The sequence below is a fragment of the Molossus molossus genome, unplaced genomic scaffold, assembly GCF_014108415.1.
Source record: "Molossus molossus isolate mMolMol1 unplaced genomic scaffold, mMolMol1.p scaffold_m16_p_19, whole genome shotgun sequence".
Classification (NCBI taxonomy): Eukaryota; Metazoa; Chordata; class Mammalia; order Chiroptera; family Molossidae; genus Molossus; species Molossus molossus.
Window position 1 is genome coordinate 28,708,720 of NW_023425354.1, and position 18,768 is coordinate 28,727,487.

The 18,768-nt window shown below is 51.0% G+C and overlaps 1 protein-coding gene across 1 annotated transcript in view; it reads right to left on the reverse strand.

Moving 5' to 3' along the window:
- Positions 1-18,768, reverse strand: part of PLXDC1 (plexin domain containing 1) — a 62,826-nt gene that overhangs the window by 35,014 nt on the left and 9,044 nt on the right. The gene's annotated exons all lie outside the window — the stretch shown is intronic.

The following is an 18,768-nucleotide window of genomic DNA, read 5'->3' on the forward strand; positions in this document are numbered from 1 at the left end:
CTGCCAGTCTGAAGATGGAGGCAGACCCTTGATCTTGGGGAGCCGCTAGACTGATGGAGGAAGTGGGCCTTATGCAAACAGAACACAGACCCAGACCCTCAAGCAGAGGGATGATACAGGGCCCACACTACGGTTACTAGAGAGTTGAGAAAGGAGAGAAAAGCAGCAAGGATTTCAAGATGTATTTCTAACCTCTACCATGTGCCCAATGGGGATAAAGTAAAGAACAAGCCAGAACCCAGCAGGCTGGGCGTCACTTCTGCAAAGCCAGTCCCGCACGGAGCGTTTGGCGCCAGGATTGAGAAGAGGCCCGGAAATGGCTGGCAGAAGGGGTGGAAGAGCCCGGAGAGGCGGCGATGTCACAGCAGGTCTGCAGGTGGGGGTGAGGGCAGCCACAGGAGAAACGGAGGCAGAGCGGGCAGGTTCACTTGGCAGCTGCCCGGAGATGGGGCTGCTGACCCGTGAGAAGCCCTGGACGGGGCGGGTCATCAATCAGGCTGTCCTGCGGCAGTGGCTGCAGACACAGCAGAGCAGACCATGTTCTCGCTGCCAGGCTGCCAGCTGCCCAGCCAGTCCTTGCCCTGGGCCCAGCATGAGCAGGGACAGGATGCCTGCTCTCCCCACCCACCAGGAGGGAGACTCTGCTCTTCTGACAAGTGACACCCTCTGGGAATGGGAGGGGGGGGGCAGGGCTCAGGGAAGAAGAGCAGAAGAAATGTGTAGACGGAGGCAGGCCGACCAGACTCCTCTGATAGTCTCAGGCCACCAGTGGTCACTCATGTCTTTGCACATGCTGATCCTACTGCCTGGAATGGCCTTCCTTACCTTCTTCCCCTGGCCGATTCCTATTCCTTTAATGCTCAGATTAAACCTCATCTTCTTTTTGACCTTCTCTCTCTACTTGCCCAGTGAGGACTTCCATCTGTTACCAATGGCACCCGCCATCCATGGGAGCCCTCCAGAGATGTGTGTACCATTTGAGTCACATAAGCCCACCCTTGCTTGACTTACGATTTCATTCATGAAAATACCTGAGGGGGCCACCCTGATGCCACCAGCCCTAGAGTGAGGGCAAGTGCCTGGGTCAAGGATGTTGCTTTGACCATTGCTGCCACAGGCACCCACCCTGGGGTCACAGAGGGTGCCCAGAGGAGGGAGCACTGCTTCCCAGCTCTGCCTGCGGGCACCAGAGTAGCCGTGCTTGTGCCCAGAGCTCAGAGCCTTCCCCAGGAAAGCAGCCCCTCCACCTCCACCTCTCACCCGACTCCCCGGGGCACCAGACATCTCTTCCTCCTGGGCCTCCAACTGTCCCATCTCCACCCATCTCTGCTGGGGATCCTCACCTTAGTCAAAAAAAACAAAACGCCGCGCGCACACACACACACACACACACACACACACACACACAATCACCTGCCAAGAAACGAAACTATGCCCACCACCTCATGCGAAGAGATATGTACAAAGGTGGCCCAGCCTGTGTCCTGGGATTCATGGGGTCAGTTGTTTTTATTCCACTGCCAAGCAAAAAACAGGGGGCCCTAAACAACACTGTACATCAGACCCCGTCTCCGCTTCGACCAGCTGCCAGAGCCACTGCTACAGCTCAGCTGCCCCCACCCCGGGGCTCAAATATAAAAGTGCTTTATTGCCCTGGCCAGTTTGGCTCAGCGGTTGGAGCATCGGCTTGCGGACCAGAGAGTCCCAGGTTCGGTTCCGCTAGGGGCACGTACCAAAAGAAAAAAGAAAAAAAAGTATCCTCAGGTGAGGAATAAAAGTGCTTTATTAAAGGTCATCGGTTAGCCTAAAATTTTGCCTGAAGAAAGGAAAACAAGTTACATGCTATTCAGGCTGTCATTTACATTTCAGCTGCCTCTCTCCCCCACCGCCCACCTGTCCAAACTCTGATCCCGTGACAAGCAGGGACAGGCGGGGTCACCTCTGCACCAATGGCTTGAGGTCCTTGAATCATCGGAGCTGAAGAAATGTTTGCTGAGGTGAGTGAGACAGGAGCCCAGACCCTTCCTTTTGCCTTTTTATAAGAAAGGAAGGAGGGACTGGTACCTGGCATTGGGTAGAACTTTTGGAAATAAACCAGTCTCCTTTATCCCTGGGCTGTCTTTTTATGATCTATGGGTGAAGTGAAATGAGTGGCCCAAAGTGACACAAAGCAGCATCTAAGTGTGCTACTGTAGGATGAATCGTCTTGCAAAAGAAAGTGTGCTCCAGCCCTAACACCCCCCGTACCTATGAAAGTGGTCTTATTTAAACATGGAGTCTTGGCAGGCACTAATTCCAATGATGGCTGTCCTTATAAAAGACAGGAGAGGGAAATTTGCATACAGTCACAGAGATGACACAGGGAAGAAGGCCATGTGACAACAGAGGCAGAGATTGGAGTGATGCAGTTGACAAGCCAAGGAACACCGAGGATTGCCGGGAGCCACCAGAAGCCAGAAAAGGCGAGGAAGATTCTCCCCTCGAGCCTTCCAAGGAGCATGGCCGTGCTGACGATATGACTCAGACTTCTGGCCTCAAACTGGGGGGGGAATACATTTCTGTTGTTTTAAGCCACCCAGTTTGTGGTCATTTGGAAACGAATACACTTGCCCACACGTGGCTCTAGTGGGATAACCCCGAGTTGTCTCCCCGTTCCATGTCACTGCCCTGCTTAGAACATTCTGTGGCTTCCCAGCTGTTCTCAGAATGAGGGCCGCACTCCTTACCACGACTGGCAAGGCCCTGTGAGGCAGACTCTGGATACTGCCTATCCGATAGCATTCTTTACTAACAGAATATTGGTTTTGTAGCAAGCAGCAATGTACCAGCTAAAAAACCTCATTCCCTGGATGTCTTTAGGGTTACATGTGATGCATGTGACATAGGACACAGGCTGGCTAATGAGATAAGGTAATGGAGTCTTTTGAAAGAGGTCAGATTTGACTGCTTGCCCCTCTTGCCTTTGTCCTTCTCATTCCTGCCTGGAATGGAGATATGATGAATGGAGCTCCAACAGCCATTTTGTGAGGATAAGGACAAGAGTCACAACCTAAGGGTGCTGAATTGCTGAATGGAACTTGGGTCCCTGATGACATGTTAGAGGGATGCTCATTAAGTTCTTGGTTCAGCTGTCTGTTACACACAAACAAACCCTTCCTGCACGTGGTAGTCTGGCCCCCCCCCCATATCACCTCCCCCTCTTCCCCTGCTCTCTGCACTCTAGCCCTGCTGGGCTTCTCTCAGTGTCTGAGAGCATCAAGTGTTGTCTGCCTCAGGACTTGGTACTGCCTGTGTCTCAAAACCTCTTTCTTATTCCATTCAGAAGCCTCACTCCCCAGTCATTTCCTCAGGAAAACCTGCCTGAACCCCGTTGCCCTCTCCTGCTTCTCCTGCTCAGTGAGTGGCAAACTCGTGATGATTTATTTGCCTTTTAGACTTGTTATCGCCACACCTGCTTTTTCTGTAAGTTGACGACAGGTCAGGTCAGCCTTTTCCTGTGGTGTTTAAGCACAGAGTATGTGCTCAGTTGGAGGATTTGATGAATGAATGACCGTTCAGAGTTTCAAGGCATAGCTTGTCAAAGGCCTGCCCACCCTGTCAGATTGCTACCACCACGTGTTCTGGTGGCTAGGATGGCGTGGTGTTACCAAACAAAGCGGGACAGCAGCTAACAGGGAACAGGTGCTGTCGGTCATGGAGGAGTCCAACGAATACTGCTGCACCAGGAACCTGAGCAGGCCGGTGTTTAAAACGGCTGTTTGCAGGTGGGAGAAGGGTCCTGTTTCCATCACCTGCTTCCTGGGACTCACGTTCACTAAACCACCACGTGTTCGAAGTAAGGGCTCTGGACAGATGCCACGCTCTGCAGCTGTGAAGCCCAAACATGCTGACATGTCTCTCGCTGCTTCGTCTAAGAGGCAAAGAGTGGGGACGCATCTCACCAGCTCATTGCTCTGACTCAATTTCCCATGAAGGAAAATGGCCCACTGCCCCAGCCGGTGCAGCTCTGCTGTGGAGCCCGGCTGGATGGTGGTGGGGGATCCCTGGACGGAATCCTCTCCCTCAGAGTTCCCGAGGAGCCCTCCCATGGCATGTCTTTGTCTATGTGGACTCAAGGAGAGCCAGAAACTCAAGAAGTTGCTGCCGCTAACTCCTAGGCAGAGATTCTCTGCAACGAGTCAGCAGACCCCCGGGAGAGAGAAGGCCTCAACACACACAGAGCACACGCAGGCCAGGTGTGTGAGGCCGAGGCTCTGCTTCCGGCCTCAAAAGTGCCAAGTGCAGCCAGCCTAGCAGGGGAAACTACTGCAGGAGACAGCGCCATGCAGAATCTGCCACACATCCCAAATAGGCCCCAACAGAACACCTCTCCTGGCGCGGGGGGACTTTCTTCATCCCCAGAATAGCGAGGCTGGCAGCTGTGTCTATGTAGAGCCCTGGCCTGGGGAGGCTCTATGGTGATGGGTGAGGACAAATTGCAGCCTGGAGAGGAAGGGACAACTTGGAACTGGGCAGAGCCAAGAACCAAGTCTGCAGAGGTGGGAGGGGGGGGTGCTGGGAGAACTGGAGAGAGAAGGGCACCGGCAGAGCTGTGACAGTTGCACTGGGCATTTCAGATGCGTCACCACAGAGCCCTAGTTGGTGAGCACTCCAAGTGGTCCCTTTTCACGAGGAGGGAGAACCGAGGCCAGCGTATCTATCTGAACCCATGTCAGTCTCACTCCAAGACAGCGCCTTTTCCTCTCTCCTGGTTTCTCAGGTCTTTAAGTAACTGCCCCGCTGGAAGGTAACTTAGGCCACCCACTCTCTAGTTAAAACCTCTCCCTCAGAAGAGCCGGCATGGGTCCTTTATGGAGCACAGAGCTCAGGGACCATGCTGCATTTATCTCCTCACCCCCAGGCACCTACTGAGAGCAGGGCTTGCACCTGGCTTACGGCAGGTGTGGGGATCGCCTGCGGAATAGTTCAGTCCCAAGGAGCCCACAGCTGATGGTGCTGCAGGCGGTGCTGAGAATGTGCAGAGTAGCTCGACAAGGACAGCGTCCCCCCACCACTGATGTCAGGTGACACCAAACCTCTTGTGAAGGACCCAGCTGCCCCCCTGGAATCCAAGTCCATGGAAAGCATTCCCTTCGCTGGGACACCCTGCACATAGGAAGGTGTCTCCCGATTCCTCAAACTCTTCTGAGGAAGTGAGGCTAACAAGGGAGAAGCTTTCAGGGCAAGGAAGAGAAGCCGGGTCCCGCCAGGCTTAAACATGGAAGACGTGGAATAGATCAAGTGGCCGAAGTCCAGCGAGGCAGCAAGTGTGGGACACAGGTGACTCTGATGTCATCATTGCCCGAAGTGGGACTTCTGGTCCGTAGAAAAGAGGAAGAGGACCTTACATGCATCTGACTTCAATGCATGCACGCTGGGTAAGTGAAAAAGGGACAAGAAGTGAGGCACATGGGCCTCGAGAGAAAGCTGCCCTGTTTTCCGACAGCTTTTCAGGTCCTTCCTCTCCAGTCCTTGAAGCCCGTAACAGGTCTCTGCACCCTCACGATAAACCCTCCCCCTGAGACAGCTCAAATGGCTCCGGGACCAAAGGGGCCCTAACTAGAACTGTCTTGCTCATGGGGTGATCAGAGGAAGGACTTCCAGGGATATCCCAGACAGCCCTGCGCCAGCACAGACAGTGTGAATCTGAGTGGGGAGACAGGAGTGAGAAACCATGCTTCTGAGAGCTTTTCCCTGGCAACATGGGCCGCCGTGTTTTTTTTTCCTTCTACCATGCTGGCTGCTGCTTTATTTTTATAAGAGTTTATTTAGAAAGTCACAGAGGTAGAAGAGGTGAGCTGCAGAAGAAATGGGTTCAGGAAACAAATTACAGCGGCAAAAGAGAGGGGCCCTTGGAGCTTAGTGGAGGAAAGTAATAGTAACGCTCCTGGAGGGAAGAGGGGGCTAGAAAGGCAGAGAGTCCGGGATGGGAGGACTCCGGACTCCGGGAGGAAGAGCAGCTGGCTCTTTTGTCCTAAGGGCTTTTAAGGGTGGAGTTTTAGGGGCGGTCCCAGGGGAAGATCTCAACAGCCTAAGCATTAGCCTTCCAGGTGTGTCCTTTCAGGGTCGTGGTCTCCACTGATTGGTCAGCACTAGGGCAGGGGATCATTAGTCAATGCAGCTGGTCCTGATGTCAGCCGTGGCCTCGTGGCCTCGCTTGTCGGGTTTTGCTGCTTTTCTGGGCCTGGAGCTGAAACACAGCTGAGGCCTAGATGTATCTGATGCAGGTCAGAACCATCATTGTCCTGGGGGCTTAATGCTTAGGGGAGTAGTCGAACAAGGGCCCACACGGGAGTCACGTGAAGCCACTCTTTGGCCCCTTATTCCTCCTCCAAGGGGGTCTACCACATGACTAGCAACATGCCAGGGGAGGAAAGGTCAGGGGAGGGTCCAAACTGCACGACAAACTGCTGGCTTCTTGGCTGACCACCAGGAAAGAATCACGTGTTTGGAATTCTGTAAATTGGCATGCTTCCCCTCTACCCCTGCAGGTCCCTGATCTTGCTGCCCCTGGCACCAGCAGTTTCGATGGTGGAAGCCCACTCATGTCAGAGATGGATAAATGCCTCCCAAGGACCATTCTCTCCTTCTTCCTTTAGTAGCAGAGCCTCCCAATTAGACTGTTTCCCAGCCCTCCTTACAGCTGGGTGTGTGTGGCTCAGTGACTAAGTCTGGCCAATGGAAGATGAGCAGAATGATTGCCCTCAACAGGAATGGGGGCCCTCGCCTTGCTAGGTAACCACTGGCTGGGATGCAGATGTGATGGTGGGAGCTGAAGTAGCCACCTTGGGCCACAGCATGGAAGGCATTTATTGAAGAGGAAACCTGGATTCCCAACACCATGGAGACACTACAGCAATCCCTGCTTACTTATGCTCTCACTGTGAGAGAATAAATTCTCTCAGGTCCAAGTGCCTCATCGGATGGGCAGTTGTTACAATAGCTGAATTTGTATCCTAATTAATACAAAGTCCTAAATGGCCAGTCAGTGGGAGAGCTCCTTCACTGTAATCCATAGATATGTCTCTCTTTTTTTTTTATCCTCACCGGAAGACATTTTTGCATTTATCTTCAGACAGAACGGGAGGGAGTGAGGGAAGAAGAAAGAGAGAGAAACATCGATGTGAGAGAGAAACATCGACTGGCCACCACCCACACGACCCCAACTGGGGCCGGGGACAAACTGCAAACGAGGTACGTGCCCTTAGCCGCTGAGCCAAACCGGCCAGGGCCGTAGATATGTCTCTTAAAAAGGATTTAGAGGCCTTGCTTGGCAGTTAACTTGCCTGAGGAATTCACTCAATTCACAGCCTGCTATGGCATTTGACCTGCTGTCCGTGGGGCAGACCCGGGACCCCAGAGGGCAGCCCTCCAGGCACTGTGGACTGGAGACTAAGAGCCACGATGGGGTGGCCTGACATTACAGAGGGCCAGGGAGCACCGCACAAGCCAGACCACTTGCTAAGTCCAAAAGGGAACTAATGATTCCTCAAAATGTATGCAAGAAGCCGTAGTAATAACCTCCATTCATTTGGGGAAGCAGCATGATGTGGATTTCAAACATTTTTGGTTATGAAATCCTTTCTTCCAATAATCTTCCATGGAAGTTCAATACATGAAATCCACCAAAGGCCACTCTGGGAGAAGGAAAGAGGAGGGCCTGGAGTCCGCTACTTCCTTCTCCGCACCCTCAGTCCTCTGCAACCCGGGAAGCCCCTGTGGGAACCGTTAGGGTTCTGTGGAGTCCAGTTTGAAAGCCACTGCTCTAGGATCAAGTGCGGAGGCCGTGGCATCAGAAAGACTCAAGTTCAAAAACTGGATCCACTACCTAGTAGTCGGTGCCAAGCATTTCTCTCCACTCTTCGTGTCTGTTCCATCAGTACCCTTTCTCGCAGAGTTGTGAAGGGATTACACAAAACATACCGATGGAAAGCTCTCAGCCGGGTGCCTGGTCCACAGTAGGTATTTGATAAGTGGGGGCTACGATGCGGACATCGTTGGACCTTTCTAGGAAAAGGACTTGATTGTGGAGGCTGCCTCCTCAAAGCCATCCCAGCTCCATCCTCATGTCCGCTGTTACAAGGTCTCTTCTGACTCAATTATTCACGGCCGAAGCCTGCCAGCGCTCCATTTCTGACAGCAGGGCAGCATTTACCTTGGCTGAGCTCAAGGCGGTTCTGGACAGGAATTCCGGCTAAGCTGTCACCATTGGCCCATCACCTGCCTGCCAACTGGCAGGTGGAAATGCCAGGGCAGGCAACCAAGGGCATCCTGCAGGTCTGCTGGGAGGCCGGGCCAGCCAGGCGTGTCCGGCCGGTGCTCCAGGCAGCTGGGTCCAACCCAGGGGGCGCTGATGGGATTACTGGGGTAGGGGTACCCCAGCCCCTGCCTCTACTATTCCATGAGCCCTTACAAGACCAACAGGAATATTTTTTTATATCCCTGCTACTCAAAGGATGCCTAGGGGACCAGCAGCATCTGCGCCACCAGGGAGCTTGTTAGGAATGCAGAATCCTGGGCCTAACCCCAAACTTGCTGGATCAAAATTGCACTTGAACTTGTTCCCCAAGGGATTCTTTTGCACAATAAAACTTGTAAAGCGCTGGTCTAAAACCACACTCTGTCTGGGCCAACATGTCACTCATTTCTGTCCATGAGGAGACAGTGGTTAAATGTTCACATTCCAAAGGCAGAATAACCTATATTCTTGTCACTAGCTGTGCAATCTCAGGTAAACACTGCACCTCTCTGTTCCAGATAGTATTAGAAATACCTGGCTCTAGTTGGGTAGATTAAACACAAGGCCACAGAATGAGGCCGGCGTTCAGGAAGGTCTCCTTGAACTTTACCTGTTATTATTTTCCCTTTGCTCACGTAGCCACACGATAACCTCCATCTACCCTCTGGAAGTATCTTTGAGCATCAGATTGAAACAAACCCACAGAGAACACTTGTCATCACAGAAGTGCAGAAAGGGGGTCTCACCTGGGAAGGGAAGGACCCAGGCCAGACAAAGGGCCACGGGCAGCAGCACGGAGGGCCTGGGTGAGAGGTGTCAGGGTGAGTGAAGGTGACCTAAGAAGGCCCTGGGAGTGGGGTTAGACCAGGCTTGGAAAGAGGGTGTGGACTGGCTTTCTAGACAAAGCATTTCTTCACGCCTGCAACACTTCCTGGAAACAGAAGACTCATCTTGTCCTGGCACTGATTCAACATGGAGGAGTATCAGCCAACCCGAGATTTTGACAGCACAGGTATATATCATATAACCACAGAGAATTAGGACAACGAGCAAAAGTGGGCCTCCTCCTTCCCTCATCTGGTCCCACTTGGCATAATGCCTTCTAGTCTTTTTCATACGTGTACAATTTACTTGATTGTCATCCAGTTATGTGGACTGCTTCGGTCACGTTGCATGACATCTAGAGCAGTTTTTTTTTGTTTTTTTTTAATCCTCACCCAAGGACATTTTTTCATTTTTTGTTCAGATAGAGTGGGAGGAAGAGAGCGAGAGAAATATCGACGTGAAAGGGACACATCGAGTGACTGCCACCCACACAACCCAACCAGGGCCGGGGACAAACTGCAACCGAGGTACATGCCCTTAGCGGGAACCGAACCCCAGTCTCTCTGGACCGCAGGCTGACGCTCTAACCGCTGAGCCAAACCAGCCAGGGCTAGAGCAGTTTTTGATGTTGAACATGACAACATTTGTAATGGCTTCATGGCTCTCTCCTCAGAAGAAAACACACAGTTTTCTTAACTATTTCCCCACTGTTGGGCATTTGGGTAACTTCCAATTTTTATGCTCTCATAAGTACTGTGGGATGAATTTACTGATGCATTTCCATAACCTGGATTTTCCCCTGCTTCAAAGCCTTTGGTAGAAAACAGTGCTTCTCTCACTTTCTTGTGCCTACTAATCACCTGGGAATGAGACTCAGTCTGCAGGTCTGAGGGCCTGGGCTCCCAGGTGCCCCCACTGCTGCGGGTCCCCCCCAGACTCTGGGGAGTCGTGAAGATAAGAAGAGTAGCACCTAAGGCTTCCAGGACAGGAAATCCTCTTTTGTTGCTGGGATCCTATTTTTCTACTTCCAGGTAAGATCTGAAGGATGTGGGGGGCATCACCCTTTTTTCTGGTCAACTTTCTCAACCAATTAGCTCAACTGATTTTTATAACAACTGTGAGAATTCTCAGTTCCATTTTACAAATGAGGAAACTGAGGTTTAGAGGGGTGATGTGGCAAGGATACATACTGTTTACCATATCTGGGGCCACAGTAACGTGGGGAAGGGTCCAGGGATTTCCCAGGATGCTGAGCATTCGTGTGTTAAAACCAGAACCAAAAAAAAACAAACAAACAAAAAACAGAACCAGCCCTGGCCGGTTTGGCTCAGCGGTTAGAGCGTCGACCTGCGGTCCTGAGAGACCCGGGTTCGGTTCCCGCTAAGGGCATGTACCTCGGTTGTAGTTTGTCCCCGGCCCTGGTCGGTCGTGCGGGTGGCAGCCACTCGATGTGTCCCTTTCACATCGATGTTTCTCTCTCTCTCTCTCTGTTCCTCTCTCTCCCTCCCACTCTACCTGAACAAAAAATAGGTAAATGTCCTCGGGTAAGGATAAAAAAATAAATAAATAAAAAATAAATAAATAAAACCAGAACCATCCTGGGAAAACCAAGATGGTTGGTCATTCCCAACCATGTGCCAGACTCTTCATGTAGATTTCTGCAGAACACCTTTGCAGTTACACACAGAAAATAGCATCCCCATTTGACAATAAACAAATGGGCTCAAGAGGGATTAAGAAATTTGCCCAAGACAAAAAGACAACCCAGTTTAAAAATAGACAAAGGACTTAGACATTTCTTCAAAGAAGACATATTAATGGCCGACAAGCATATGAAAAGATGTTCAACATCATAAATCATTAGGGAAACACAAAGCAAAACCCTAATGAAATACCATCTCACACCCACTAGGATTCTACAATTTAACTAAAATCGGAAAGTCGCAGGTGCTAGCAAGAATGTGGGGGCACTGGAACCCCTCATACACTGCTGCTGGGAAGGTAAAATAGTTCAGCTGCTGAGGACAACAGCTTGGCAGTGCTTCGGAAAGTTAAACGTAGAGTTACCGTATGACCCAGCAATTCCACTCCTAGGTATAGACCCCAAACAGTTGAAAGCAATACTCAAACAAATACATGGACACATGTTCATAGCAGCTCCATTCACAATGGCCAAAAGGTGGAAACAGCCCAATGTCTATCAGTAAGTGATCTGGATAAACAATGAATTATCTAAACAATGGAATAATATTGGGCCACAAAAATGGATGAGTTTCAGAAACATACCAGGTGAAAGAAACAGACACAAAAGGTTATATATCCTATGATCTCATTTACATATGAATCTAGAATGGGTAGATCCATAGAAACAGAACACAGATTGGTTGTTGCCAGGGGCTTGAAGGGAGGGGAGAATAGGGAGCAATTGCTTAAGGGGTACAGTATTTCAGGATTTCCTTTTGGGATGATGAAAATGTTTTGGAACTAGACAGAGGTGCTGGGTACACGACATTGCTGGTATGTTAAATATACTTCACTTTAAAGTGGTTAATTTTATGTTGTGTGACCCACCCTTCAATAAGAAAGAAAGGAAAAAAGAAACCAACCTGCTCAAGGGAAAAGGGTCAACAAAAGGGACCCACATGCGAAATGGACCTCCTGGGGCGGTGTACCCAGCAGAGCCGCTGCTGGGGGAGGGGAGACAACAGGGACTGAGAATCCGTCAAGTGCCTCAAATTTTGCTCTTAAATCTCAACCCGGTGAGCTCACTATTTACCACCCAATCTGGGAAATTTGAAGCTAATGGGCTTGCAGAAGCTCACCATGTCGGGCTCATTAACTGAGGGGTTAGGTGTCCAGCCCAAGGTCGGGTGGCTAGTAGGTACCAGACCAAGATGGGGGGTGGGGATGGGGGTGAGGGGCAAGACTGCCAGACTTTCCACAGTGCTGGAGACTGGATGTCTGGACCCCACCTCCACCTCCCACCTCCCTGGACACCCTTCTTCTCACAAAATCTCTTCTCTTCTCTCTAAAATTTTATTCACAACTTCCCCCTCCCTCCACCCACCTCACACTCTGCTCCCAGACATCCTCCCGAGTGCACTGGCTGCGCGGTTCTTCGGTGAGCACCACTTGCTCTTGTGTGTCTGTGCTACGAACCCGTCCATCTGTCCTGTCCACCCTAGCCCTTCGGTCTGGGGACGCCTTCTGGAGGTCTCCTTTTGGGAACCGCCTGCTTAGGGAGGTTGTGGACCAGGCACTGCATCCACTCGTCCCTGTCGCCCGATGCAGGGTCCTCAGTGTTTCTGGGCCTGCGTGGTGGTGGGTGAGCTGGGAAGGTTTGCTTGCGCCGGAGAGGAGAGGAATTCATGGGGGCCGGGTCAGGGGGAGACTGAGGTGGCAGGAGGGACTCTTTTCTCTTATGGGGTGAACCTATTCTATTACAGGGGAACTTCCAAATCTGAATGTTCTTAAACTTGGTTCCTCCCAAACACTACCCCTTAAGCAATTGCTCCCCATTCCAGACCTGAACCACGAAAGCAGGATTGAAAAATCCCCGAGATGGAAAAGAACCTTTGTCCAAGGCCTCCTCTTCCCAGCCTCTCGGAGAAGAACCTGCGGCACATCCCAAGGTCTCCGGCTCAGCACTGCAGCTCCCCCGCCCCCACCCCCACCAAAGACATTCCCAGAGTTATAGGACCTTAGGGTTGGTCTCGGTGGAAAATCTCTGGAAAACGTGAGTTCAGACAGGAGTCTTATTCCCACTGGGATGTGGTTTTAGAGTGGGCGTGAGAATAAAATCCAAGGAAATGGCTCTGACCAGGGGCCTTGGAGCTGACCTTTCACCCTGGGAATGCAGGCTGGATCCCTCAGGCCTCAGAACAAGAAGATCTGAATTGGAAGAAGCATTGTGGCGAGGTGGCCAGGCAGGCGCGCTGGGCAGAGGGGCTGGGCCAGAGGGATAGGTAGGGGGCTGGGCCGGGGGCTGGGCAGAGGGGTAAGCAGGGAGGCTTGCCAGAGGGACTGGGAAGAGGAGGTTAGACCAGAGAAGGTGAGAAGGAAAGATGGTCAGAGGGGGTGGGCCTGAGAAGGCCTGGGATGGAGGTTGAGCAGAGCGGCTGACTCGAGTGAGCTGGGCCAAAGGGACCCGGCCAGGAGGGAAGTCACAGCCAGAAGGATGTACTGAGGGACAATGAGGGAAGATGAGGGGCAAAGGGAACGGCAGCTCACCTGCCGGGCCCTCGGCCCCTTGATATGGCCTCAGAGCTCAGGCACAGACCAGGCTGTGATATGGATCAATGGTGGAAATGTTTTCCTGTTGAGACCAAGAAAACTTTCCAAAACAAACTAAATCAAACTTGCTAAGATGTCCCCTTCCCACCACTCCCCTCCTGCCCAGCCCTTTGCTGCTAAGCTGTTGTCTAGATTGGATTTCCTTCCGCCAAAGAGACCCCAGCTCTCATAAGTACTGACCAGAGGTGTGGGAGAAGCAGGCATCTCTGGGCCCCTTTGCTGGGCTCCTGCAGGGGCTGAAGCTGCCCACTGGCCAGGTCAAAGTGGGCACATAGCCTGGGGTGGGGGGGGGTGAGATGGCATTGAGATCTGACCATCAGTGTCCCCTGCTGACCACTGCTCAGTGCAAGGCCTAACGGGTTCAGGGTAAGGTAGGGAAGGGAGTGTAGGTCCCTCTAAAGATTCAGGCAAGAGACCACCCAGGTCCCGGGTGTGTGCACACATGTGTATAAGCACTGATGTTCTCTTCTGTCTGTGGGAACCCGAAAATCAGTACAGTTGGGGTCCTAAGAGGCCACTGAATCCAACATCCCACCCTGGGAACAACCTGTTTTCTTCAGTAAGGCCTCTTTCAAGGCCTCTGGGGATGAACAAACCCTTACTTCCTTTGTTTCTTCAAAGGAGGAACTCCCACCATGTGCCAGGCACTGGCGACAGAGTGATAAAAGTCTCGAGTCTCATGGTGCTTCAGTTCCCGCGGGAGGACAGGCAATATAAACAAATAAACAGAGAATTCAGTGCAGGACAGGATAAGTGCTATGGAGAAAAATCCTGTTTCCTCTGCCCAGTCGCAGCCCCGCAGCTATTGGAAAGCAGCCACCTTTAGAGCCGTCTCGACGCCAGGCTCAGTACCCCAACTCCTTCAACCATCCTGGACTACTCTGCCTTCTAGAGAAACATCTAAAGGGAGGCTCACGCCCCTCCGCTGTGGTCAGGCTGAGAAATACCCCACAGGATCCCCAGAGTCCCAGCCCTGGTCCCAGGGTTTTTGTGGGTTTCCATCGACACAGCTGGCTTTGCCACCTCTGGCCTTGGCAGTCGCTCCTCACTCCTGACTCATCCTCAGCCCACAGGCAGTGAGAAGCCTCGAGTCCTTCCCTCCCGAACTGCTGCTAAGTGAGCACTTCTCTCCCACCTTATTTTAAACCGAAGTGCCAGGATTTACACTTATCCTGGGAGTCTCATCTGGCGGGAGTCCAACTGCCATCCAGCCCACTGAGGGGGCTTTCGGCCCCTGGCCTGACATCTGAACTTGCTGCCAGCTAAGGTGGAAGTCTGGTCTGGAAGTCTGAGCCTCCAATCTTCTGGGCGGAGCTGGGCACCACCCCTCCCACAGTCAGAGGGATCTCTTGCCAGGGTGGCCCCGGTCCTCCACGTGGACTCCCGACGTGCGGCTGCTGAGGGAGCCACGAAGCCCCAGGACAGTGGAAGTCTTACAGCCATGTGGTTGAAAGTCTCATGTTCTGGAGATCAGTCTGGTAACCGATTTTGAAATTGGTTGGAAAGATTACATGTCAGAAGTTCCCACACCTAGATGACTGTGAGAATCACATGGAGGGACTTTTAAAGAAGCAAATTCCCAGGCTCCATCTGCAGAGTTTCTGAACCAGGCAGTCCAGGGTGGAGCCCAAGAATCTGGGGTTATTGAGTCCATGCTGGCTCTTAATGGTCCCATTGCCCTTTCTGACGCCCACAGACAATTCCTTCCAGAAGTCTGTATCTCTGTGGCTCTCTTCTGCAAGGTCCTCTCTGCACAGACTGGGACGTGGCCCTCTGGCCATGGTTTCTGGCCCAAAGCAAGTGTAAGTTCTGTAACTGATGGCCCAACTAAGCTGGGGGTAGGGAAGGGTGAGCCTCCAGGTGTTCCCTCACTCGAGGGACCTCTCCTGCCATGCCCTCCTCTTCATCATCCCACCATGGCTCCTTGGTGCTGCAGGGTGGAGAAGACAGGGCAGCTGGGAAGTGAGGGAGGCCAAGTGTGGGGTGCGGGTCTACCTCAGGGCTAGGATTCGGGTGAGGAGAGTGAGACGCTGACCTCAGGTGCAACGTTTAATCCACAAACTCAGTCATCAAGACAGAGATTATTTTAATGCCCCATTTTATAAAAGTCAAAATTAATCCAAACAAATCTATGATGAACAAAATATCAAAACATTAAATAAAGACAGGATCGGGAATGGTGCCAAGCCATGTCAGAGCCCAAGATAAAAGGAATAATCAGTCACAGAAGTGGTGCAGAGAGGAGATGAGTTCAGAGCATTTATTACGCTGCTCCCGCCCCACCAGGCGGGCTGGCACTGGTCCCTCTCCCACCCCCGGCTGCGCGCTTGTCCAGCAGCCCCTCCGCCAGGCAGCCAGCAGCTCTTCCGGGGTTGGGTAACCACCTCCCTGCCAGTCTGAGCTCCTCCACTCGGCTGCTATTCCTAAAGTGCTTCTCCACCCCTGTTGTCCTCCTTCACGCTGCCCACTCCTGTAAACGGTCCCTGGGTTTGACAACCCCCCACAAAAAGAGAGAGAGAGAGAAATGATGCAGAGAGCAGGAAAAAATTGAAACATCTTAATTTTAAATATCTTTAGAAAGAGAAGATATATCTATGGCACAAAAAAAGACGCCCTTTTGAGAAAAGAAATAATCAGAAAATAATAGAGAGCTCTTGGGAATTAAAAATATAATAGTAGGGGGGAAATCAGTGACATTAAGACAATAAGGCTGAAGGACAACCACTGAGTGGTCTTAAGCTGTTCTTTTTTTTTTTTTTTTTAATTTATTGTTTTAGAAAGAAGAAGAGAGAGAGAGAAATATTGCTTTCGGGGCTCGAACCCTCCAACCTTGGTATATCTGGATGACACTCTAACCAATTGTGCTACCCAGCCAGGGCCCACAAATTCTTAAACAGAATAGAAATAAGGATGACAGAAAATGAACAGTTTCTAAAGGTTGACAAAACAAAGAAAAGAAGATTGAGAAAATCTCCCAAAACGTAAAACAATAATAACATGCAAACTAATAAATAAACAACAAAAAATGCAAAAGGAACGGACGAACAACGGAAGAGAAGAGAGTTTGAGAATCATTCCCCAAGAAGGATGGCTAATCGAGGGAAGTGTAGAAAGAAGGGAACGGGCTGAGGGGAGATTATCAAAGAAACAAAGAGGAAGATGTTCTTGAGCTGGTGAATATCCATCTCCAGGTTGAAACTGTGCAACAAACACCCAGCCGGAGCAGAGCCCTCACTCTCGGAGGTGACAGGGAACACCCCGAAAGCTTCCGGAGGTGGGGGAGAAGCGGGCATAGTCAGAAAGGGGGCATAAGAATGACATCAGACCTCTCAGCAGTGACACTGGAAGCCGGAAGACAATGGTGAAGTGCCTGCGAACTTCTGAAGGAAAATTATTTTTAATCTAGAATTCTATATTCAGCCAAACCATCCATCAAGTGTGAGAAAGAATAAAGGCATTTTCAGACATGCAAGCTCTCAAAAGAATTTTTTCTCCCGTGTAACCTTTCTCAGAAAGCTAAACAAACAAGGGGGAGAAACAGGAAGAGAAGACACAGAGTCAAGAGCACAGGATGCCCAACACAGGAGAGAGACCGGGGTCCCAGCGATGGAGAGGTCCAAGGACGGCTGTGGGGCAGGCAGGGGGACAGCCGGTCCAGGTTGGAGCAGGACAACAAGAGACAGGTTTTGGGTCGGGAGCGGGGGACAGGGGAGAACTGACAGGGTTGACTACCCTGAAAATTATCATTGAGGCTGTTAAACAACAAAATTCAACTGAGTACATTTTAAAGATCTTACTGGTTTTATTAAACTATTCATGAATCAGGCACCATCTCATCTAGCAGATAGAAGGAGGTTTCTAGCAAAGAGTGGATTGTGTGTGTCCAGGTCACCTTCTTTCAGGGCAATGACAGGGGTCTATCAAGCAGATCACCTCAATAGGTAGTTCTAGACGGACTGGTTTAAGATTCCACTCCTGGGAGACATTGAAACTATAATTAAGTTAAGTATTAAGGGTTGGTTTTTGTGCTATGGGTTTAGCACAAGGAACTCCATTTTAAGCCTGTGGTCTCTTATCTTAACAAGACCAATGGATGTGTAAGAATATATAGCTGTAGAAAACGAAGCAAGTGGAGGGGGGCAAGGATCCAGGAAAAATAAAAATTATATAAGGAAGTAAACAATGCTATCACCCTGCTTGGATTAGTGGTGAACAATATTTACATGCTTATAATGATATAAAGCAGAGCATATGGATTTAATAAAAATACTGAGAGAGTAAAATGAAGCTCAAGGGAGTGTGTAAAAAGCAAATCTTCATCTACACAACAGGCAGTCAACACATAATGTCTAAACGGATTAATCAAGAGGCAACAGAAGCTTGGCCGGTGTGGCTCAGTGGTTGAGCATTGACCCATGCATCAAGGGGTCACTGGTTTGATTCCCAGTCAGGGCACCTGTCCAGGCTGTGGACCCAATACCCAGTGCGGGGCATGCAGGAGGTGGCCAATCAATGTTTCTATCTCTCTCTCCCTCTCCCTTCCTCTCTCTCTAAAATCAATAAAGAAAAAACTTTTTTAAAAAAAGAGGCAACAGAATAAGCAAATTACTTCGAAGTATGGAGGTACTTCACATGGAGGTGCCAGCAAACATGCCCAAAGCCTCGCCGGGGGGGGGGGGGGGGGGGGCACCGCTGTGTTTTGTTTTCCAATCTTAGCAGTATTTGACCTTTTTGACTATCTGTAAACACTTCTTTGATTTAAAAAACAAATGTTATGAGAACATAAAATAAGAAAATATATACTGATAAGCACATGTGTTGTTCCTTCTTGTTTCATAGTTTTCCAACATCCGGAGAATCCACTCTCTTTACGGTCAGCCACAGGCACGGACACACATACTCAGGCAGACATAAAGAGCTCATGGTGACAGACACGCAGGAAGAAGATGTACATAACCACCAAACCCTCAGACACGTGCAAACACTCCTGCTGACACACACATGAGTACAGATTCACCCGCACACATGCAGAGGCCGCCAGAAAGCCAGCCGGAGAGCAGGGCCAGGCCCTGCAAGGACCCCACTTCCTGGCCTTGATCCCCCTGACCTCTGAGCGCCCCCACCCCCAGAGCTGCCCCAGGCAGAGGCTGGTCTCTCCTGGGGCTTCACCCTCTTCGCTTCCTCTGCTCAGAGTTCCCTGCCATGAGACTGAGCAGCCTGAGCCCCTGCAGCCATGAACCCTTTGGGGACACACAGTCTGTAGATGGCACAGCAATAAGGTGGGGGAGGGGCCAGAGCTGGCAGCTGGATGGGACTAAGAATGTCACCTTCATTCAGCTTTTAGTGGAGGCCCTAAGCAGGGCAGGAGTCCA